At 52.9% G+C, this 8,000-nt stretch overlaps 1 protein-coding gene across 4 annotated transcripts in view; it reads right to left on the reverse strand.

The window, feature by feature from the left end:
• The window catches only part of TTLL11 (tubulin tyrosine ligase like 11), a 269,679-nt gene that overhangs the window by 29,295 nt on the left and 232,384 nt on the right, over positions 1-8,000 (reverse strand). The window lies entirely within an intron of this gene.

Consider the following 8,000-nt stretch of genomic DNA (forward strand, 5'->3'; position numbering starts at 1 on the left):
TGTGTATATATATATATATATATGTGGGGATGAAGGGGAGTGGACATCACTGACTCGTGCGTGGGTCACGCACACTGCGCCTGGTGCTCTGATCCTCACTACAACTCCCATTGTGCAGATGAGAAAACTGAGGCCCAGAGAGATGAAATAACTTGCCCTCAGGTCACACACTGGTAAGTGGCAGGGCTGGGGTTTGAACCCATGCCTCAGGCACCGCTGATTCTGTTGAGAGTCCCCTGGAGGGCTTGTTGGAATACAGACTGTGGCCTCACCCCCAGAGTTCCTAGTTCTGAAGGTCTGAGGTGCGGCCTGAAAACCTGCACTTCGAACACGTCCCCAGGTGGTAACGAGGCTGCTGGTCAGGACCCCACTTGGAGAACCCGTCCCAGCCCCGCCTCCTCCCACTGCTGAGTTCAGTCTGTTCTTTCTCCACTGCCAAAGACCATCTGCAAAAAGGGGCCTGCTTGCAAAAGGGCCTGCCCCCGAACTGCGAGAAGCTTGACTTTGGGATAAAAATGCCTTTTAAGACACTCTGATTGAAAGCAGACTCAATCAGTTATTTTTAAAAGACTAATGATGGAGCTGGAAAAGCATGAACTTGTTCCAACTTTGCATTACATCCTCTCTTGGTTTCTGAGGAACCGCACATCCCCGGTTTCTTCCAGCGTCATCACTTAACCGCTAAGGGGGGCAGAGCTCCGTTGCCCTCTGCGAGGCCCTGCCCTTCTCTGTCTGTACTGATGGAGTCTAGACCTGAAAGCTTCTAGCGGGCCAGGCCACAAGGGCCCTGCAGACCAAGGTGGGACTTTGAATTTCCTGCTGAGGAAGACGGGTGGCCACTGGGAAGTTTCGAAGTGACACGGTCAGGGTGGCTGCCGCATTGACGGTGGCAGGGGCACATGAGAAAGAAAGCTGGGAGACCCTTTGGGGGCTAACTGTGCTGGTCCAGGCGAGGGCTGACAGTGGCTCGGATCAGACGGCAGTGGTGGAGGTGGTGAGGGATGATGAGGTTCTGAATAGAGTCTGGGGGTCATGCCTGTGGCTCTGTGGGCTGCCAATGGGGTGGATGTGGGTGTGAGGGTGAGTCAGGAGCCCTCATGAAAAAGGGACTCTAACAGCAGGCTGAGGGACTGGCCTTCCTCTCAAGGCCCGTGGTTTTCAAACATTTTACGCATAAAATTGCCTGGGGACCTTGCCAGAAATGCAGGTTCCTGTTCCCGTCCCCTGGGGATTGTCTGTTGGTGATGAGGCCCTAGCTACTGCGCTTGTAACTGCAGCTCTGGGGATTCGACCCACGAGGGTGATCAGGAAGCTTGGGAATGAACACTCCCTCTTGGCCATCTCTCGAAGGGCTCTTGAGGAGACGGTGCAGTAAAGAAGTTAAGAGCATGGCCTTTGAGAAACATAGCACTGGGCAATCAAGAACCTTTGTGGGGGCTTCCCTGGTGGCGCAGTGGTTGAGAGTCCGCCTGCCGATGCAGGGGACGCGGGTTCGTGCCCCGGTCCGGGAAGATCCTACATGCCGCGGAGCGGCTAGGCCCGTGAGCCATGGCCGCTGAGCCTGCGCGTCTGGAGCCTGTGCTCCGCAACGGGAGAGGCCACAACAGTGAGAGGCCCGCGTACCGCAAAAAAAAAAAGAACCTTTGGGGATGCACAGAACAAGCTTTCTCCTCTGCAATCCCACTTGTCCCCCTCTCTCCCCCATCTTCATCTGCTTGGGCTGCCAAGCACATAACAAAACACCATAGCCGGGGGGGCTCAAACGACTGCTCTCACAGCTCTGGAGGCGGGAAGTCCAAGATCAGGGTGCCAGCGTGGTTCAGTTCTGGTGAGGGCTCTCTCTTCCTGGCTTGCAGACAGCTGCCTTCTTGCTGTGCCTTCATATGGCAGAGAGAGAGAGCCAGCTCTCTGGTGTTTCTTCTTATAAGGACACCAGTCCTATTGGATCAGGGCCCCACCCTTATGGCCTCATTTAACCTTAATTACTTCCTCAGAGGCCCCATCTCCAAATACAGTCAAACTGAGGGTTAGGGTTCCAACATATGTATTGGGGTTTAGTCCATAGCACCCTGGTCCGTAGCTTGGTTCTGCTGCAGTGCACCCAGCACTTGGGATGCTCACCTACCATTTACCAAGTCTCTGAGATTACCTGAGCTATTGAGGAAAGGTGTAAGAGACCCTATGCCTCTTCCCTGCTCCTCCACCAGCCCTACCAGAACACCCCTCACAGCTCTGATGCAGAGTTGGAAGCGTCTCTTTGGTAACATTGCTTCAGTGACCCATTACAGTAAAAGGGATGACAGGAAACAGTAGCACTTCATATTCATTGAGCCCTCATTACGTGCAAGCCCTGGGCTAAGGGATGCCTTTGTTATTTAACTGAATGAATCTCTCAGAAATCTCATGAACCAAGTGTTACCATCAATCCCGTTTCATATTCAAGAGACTTGTCAAAGTCATATAGCTGGTAAGGTGGCTGACCCTAGGACCATTCCCATAACTTCCTTACTCTGCTGCTGCTTCAAGAGCCTTCAAAGAGATGGCCAAGTCAGGGTGTTACTTCCAGTCACTTAGAAGGAAGAAACGATGCTGCCTTGCAGTGAATGAGGGAGGCACCCCCTCCCATCTCTACTGGATGTCAGCAAGAAGGTGCAGTCCCCTCTGCCAGGCTTTGCAAACAGGCTTTCCCCACCTGCCCCCTGTGCCTGAAGATAAGCTGCTGAGTGTTTTTTGAAACTTCATTTGAGTTGATGGATCTCACTTGAGAAAGCAGCCTTCGAAACATTCCAGTGTAGCCATCCACGTGGCTCTCACGGAGGCTGCCACCTGGATATTGGGAATGCAGCCCCTGACAGACCGTGGCCTCATTCTGTCAATCAGCCTGGTGAGGGTGGGCCCACGGGCTCCTGGCCAGAAGCCCGCTCCCCTCCATGCCCAGGGAGGGGACCTTGCACGCAGGACTTAATGACAGTGCTGGTGGCTGCTCTCCGGTAATCCCACCATCTACTCTGGGGCTTATGGATGGAAACGAGAATAACACCTTCCGTGTGCAGAGCACTTGCCAATTTCCAAAGAATATCTGTTATCTCGTCTGGTTCTCGGAGTAACGTTCAGAAGAGGACGTTATTACAAGGATTCCCCACTTATAGTTGAGACCCAGAAAGGCGGAGTGGCTTGTCAAGGTCCCCCTAAGTGGACGAGGCAGCATTTAAACCCTACCTGACTCTCAAACCCACAGTTCTCTTTCCGACACCACGTTCTTTCTTAACATCTGACATTTATGTATTATTTTATAGTTTATAGAGCACGTTTGCACATATGATATAATTAAATCCAAATCACTGTCGACAGCCAGGGATATTACCCCAGACTGAATATGAGATTTTTTTTTTTTCCTCTCAAAAATACCTGTGCTTCCTTGCTAGTAATTCTATTTCAAAAATTGGTGTGCTGGGCTAGGACAGCTACTCGCCGATTCCTTCTCTCGGCCTAACCTTTAAATCTCTTTCTCATTACTCAGCTGGAATAGATGTTTCTTTCTCATAGGGAAATTTTAAGCACATAAGTATACAAGATTCCTGTCTGGAATCGTTGATAGGAAATCAAGTTGAGTGACCTTGACCTGAATTAGTTTAGTGGTTCCTATCTGTGAAGTGGAATGTTCCCCACAAGCGCTATGTGACGGCTGCACCGACTCTGAGGTGCTTAATCACAAGGATCTGTCTTCTCTCCGTTTTGGGGATGCCTTGCAGCCTGTTACTGATCTGCGGCTGCACGGTCCCCGAAGGCATTACCACGGTCCCTCCAGGCCTGGGGCTGGGGTCTCAAAGGGCTCCACTGCGGGAGATGAAACCTGGGCAGTTCCTGTGAGATGGCTTTTGGCTCCGTGGAGTAGTGACTGATGGGCTGGTCTCAGTTCCAGCTCTGCCGCGTACTAGCTGTCTAGTCTTTCGGGAGCCATTTCGCCTCTGGAGGGCTTGGTTTATTCATCTGTAAAGAGTGGCTTTTACAAGGCACCACCCAGAAAAAGCCCGATACAGTGCTTAAAAAATACCAGTCATCCCCCCACTTTGATGTCTGCCCTCTCACTTCCCGCTGCCTGGAGTGCTATCATAACTCTGGTTTCATTTTCTTCTTTTATTGCAATAGCTGACAGCGTGTCTCCACACTAGGCTGTTGTGAGGCTGGGGAGTCTTCGCCCCCATCTCCAGCCATCACAGAGCAGGCTTTCAAAAAGCGTTTGTGGAAATCAATGAACCGATTGACTGGGATTACAGGGGGAAAAAATCCTGCAAAGGGGGGTTAGAGGACCTGGATTCTCACGTGGTCTGTGCCCTCCGCACAGCGTGGCTTTGAGCCAGTCACTCCCCCTCTCCGGGCCTCACTTTCCCCTTCTGTAAAATGGGCAGAGGACTGGACCGTTTCTCAGGATTCCAGAAGCATTAGGAGGGATGGTGGCTTCTGAATGTTTTAAAAATGATACTAATTAGAGCCACAAACTACATTTATTGAGGATGCTCTGCCCGCCAGGACTCACACTGTGCATTTTCCCCAAATGCGCAACCCAGAGAGGCTGGTCCTGCTGATGTCACGCTGTGCAGACGAGAGGAGTGACTGGCCACTTGTCCAAGGTCACACTTCCCATGCCCAAGGTTGCACCGTTGGGAGTGGTGGCGCTGGGCCCCCCACTGCTGCTCGACACCACCTCTCCCCAAACCAGATGGCAACCTTTCAAGGCCCACCCTTTAAGGGACAGAAGGGATGGCCTTTCTCCTGCCGCTCCCCATGGCTGGGGAACACAAGTTGCACATGCACAGTCATTGTATCTAAACATTACAGCAACAAGTCACCATCACCTTCGTCCTTGGCTAGATGGAAAAATGAATAAGTGTCAGGAATGAACCATAAATAGGCCTTAGAGAAAAATCATTGCCCCCGGATGCCCACGGCACCCAAATAACAAACATAACCAAAGATGAAAGCGGCTATTCCATCGTTTCATTAATCACAGGTCATGCCACTGGCCGGTGCAGAGTGGCTGGTAGGTCCCGCTCCAGTCCCAGCCAGTGTCACCCCTGATTCCACCATGACAAGGATGCAAGCCCCTGAGTCACCGTCTGGGGAGACAGGCTACAGGGCTGGTGACCACTTCCTGCACCTCCTTGGTGCTATTCCAGACATTTCTTGTGGGATTAATGGCTCCAGCGGACCTTCTGAGGTTGAACACTCAACCCTCAGCAAGCGGTCACAATCTCTCGCTTGGAAAGGACTTCAGAGGTCACACAATCCAGGCCCTTACAGGATCATAACACCACTCAGTAAGAAGTAATAAGAGTAGTTGGCCTGCAGCACACACGTTGTATGTAGCAGGCACCGCGGTGAGCTCTTTCTAAGGCGCCTCTCACCCCATCCTCAAAACAGGTGCATTTCTGACCCCCATTTCACCCTTTGGTTTTTCAGCTGTGTTTAAGGACGTAGCGAAGCTTTGCTTTTGTCTTGGGCTGTTTATTAGTTGGACACTACAGGCTTCTGGGGTGCAGGGAGGTAAAGACATTCACCTGGAGCCCCACAGACTGGAGGTGGCGGTGGGGATGCGAGCCCAGCTCTGTGAATCTGCCCTCTCGGCCCCAGGTTCACTCGGAGAGGTAGGGAAGGAGCCACAGGTCACAGGTCAGCAGAAACAGCATGGTTTCTGGCACTGTCTCTGGCTTCCGGTAGTTTCCCCATGAGGTGCTGAGCTGAGTGTGCCTGCCCTGACATTGCTGATGGCGGTCATCTAGCCCCTCACGTGGCCACTTCCAGTGACGGGGGTCTCATCGTCTCCCCAGGAGGCCCATTCTCACTGGGTGCTCTCTGCCTCTGAGCTGAAATGTGCAAAACTTCCCCACTGACCCCACTTTTCCAGAGAGCAAACCTAACTCTTCTTCCCCACGATGGCCTTGCTCTGAGAGGATCTGCAAGGCGGCAACCAGAGCAATTCGCTTCCACAGACTTTTGCTGACCACCCAGCAGGTGGATACAGAGTCCAGCAAGCCCTCATCCCTCATCTGATGGAAGGGAGGGAGGAGTGGGGAGGGGAGAGAGGGGGTGGAACCGGGAGGAGGTAGGGTTAGAAGGCAAAGGAAGAAGCAGGTGATTGCCTGGGAGAGGCAGGACTGTGGCAGAGCCTAAGGGAAGAGCAGGAGGTGGGCTGGCATCAGTGTCCAGTGCCCCCAAGATCATCAGGGTCTCGCCTTCTCCTGAATCGCGCTCCCTGGCCAGCAAATGCACCCGGTCTTGCATTAAAAGGCTGCCTCGACATCGCGTACATGAGTCACCTTTCTATCTCTGCTTCTTGCTAGCCAAACTTCCCAAAGGGATGGTGGCCCAGGCACTGTCTCCACGGCCTCCCCCCTGGCATCTCGGGGGGCTGTTCCCTACCTCGCCACCAAGCTGCTCTCATCAAATGGCTGGCCGCCTCCCCTTCCCCTCTTCCTAGCTGGCTCTCTGCATTTGTCCACGTGGAAGCTCCCTCCTTGAATACTCTCTCCCCAGCTTTTCTCGGTCTCTCTGGGAACTCACGGCTCAGGCTCTCCTGTCCTCTGCTGGCTCTGCTCTGCTCTCCTGGGTCTTGCAGTCCTGCAGGGCTCTCCACCTGGGCTCAGCTTCCCCCTCTCCTTGTCATTCACTTCCTAGGCTTTAAATATCCTCTGTGAATCAATGCCATCGAATCGTTCTTTCCAGGCCCCACTGCTTTTTTGCCACTGGGGTGTCTCATTAGCATCTCAAAGAGCCTGTTAGAAATGGATCTCCGGGTCTTCCTTTCCCGATTCTGCTTCCCTGATGTCCTAACCATTTAAATAAACGACGTCTCCACCCTCCTAGTTGCTCCTGCCAGAAGTGTGAGAGCCACTGTTGAAACTCCTCTCCCACAGTCCCTGCCTCCCCACAACACCCCAAGAACTTTACACCCTGCACCCACCCCCACCATCCCCCCAACCCCCGAGCCTGCAAGGCCATAGCTCCCCTGGACCCCCATGCAGCCTCCCACTGGTCTCCCCGCTTCCAACGCCGCATCCAGAATGACCTTTTAGAAACACGAGTCAAGCTGCGTACTCCCCTGCTTTAAGCTCTTCAGAACAAATCTACATCCTTAACGTGCTGTGAGCACGCAGTAAGATCCAGGTAAGATCCAGCCCCTGCCTGCCTCTGCGGCTGGGCTGCCCCTCGAGCCGGCGAATCCCCGGCTCTGCTGGAACACCCTTTCCCTCAGCCTCTCCCTGGTTGCCACTTAGATCTCGGCTCCAGTGTTACTTTTCCTGACAGACCTCCCTGACCCACCTCCTAATATATATTAGGTCTTCTCTGCTAACCTTAAAACGTAGTCATCTTGGGGCTTCCCTGGTGGCGCAGTGATTGAGAATCTGCCTGCCAGTGCAGGGGACACGGGTTCAAGCCCTGGTCTGGGAAGATCCCACATGACGTGGAGCAACTAGGCCCCTGAGCCACAACTACCGAGCCTGCGCGTCTGGAGCCTGTGATCCGCAACAAGAGAGGCCGCGACAGTGAGAGGCATGCGCACCGCGATGAAGAGTGGCCCACGCTCGCCGCGACTAGAGAAAGCCCTCGCACAGAAACGAAGACCCAACACAGCCAAAAAAAAACATTAATTAAAAAAAAAAACAAACAAAAAACTTAGTCATCTTATTTCCTAGAACTCATCACATTTAATTACGCGTTTATTTCTGTATTTCTGAGCTTAATGTCTGCCTGTCTGCTACCGTGCTGTCCGCGGCATGGGGCCTGGGGGGAGGTCTATCCTACTGGTCACTGCACCTGCTGTCACCACCCGGGCCTGGCAGGTGGTAGGTGCTCACAGGCCATTCGTTGACTAACTGAATGAAATCTATAGGCATAAAGATACGGAAGCCACGGATGAATGGATAAAGAAGAGGTGGTGTATATATTTACAATGGAATATTACTCAGCCATGAAAAAGTGAGATTTTGCCTTTTGCAGCA

This window comes from Delphinapterus leucas, chromosome 6, assembly GCF_059928025.1.
Source record: "Delphinapterus leucas isolate spDelLeu-1000000601 "Yukka" chromosome 6, BTC_Dleu_Yukka2, whole genome shotgun sequence".
In the NCBI taxonomy this organism is placed as follows: Eukaryota; Metazoa; Chordata; class Mammalia; order Artiodactyla; family Monodontidae; genus Delphinapterus; species Delphinapterus leucas.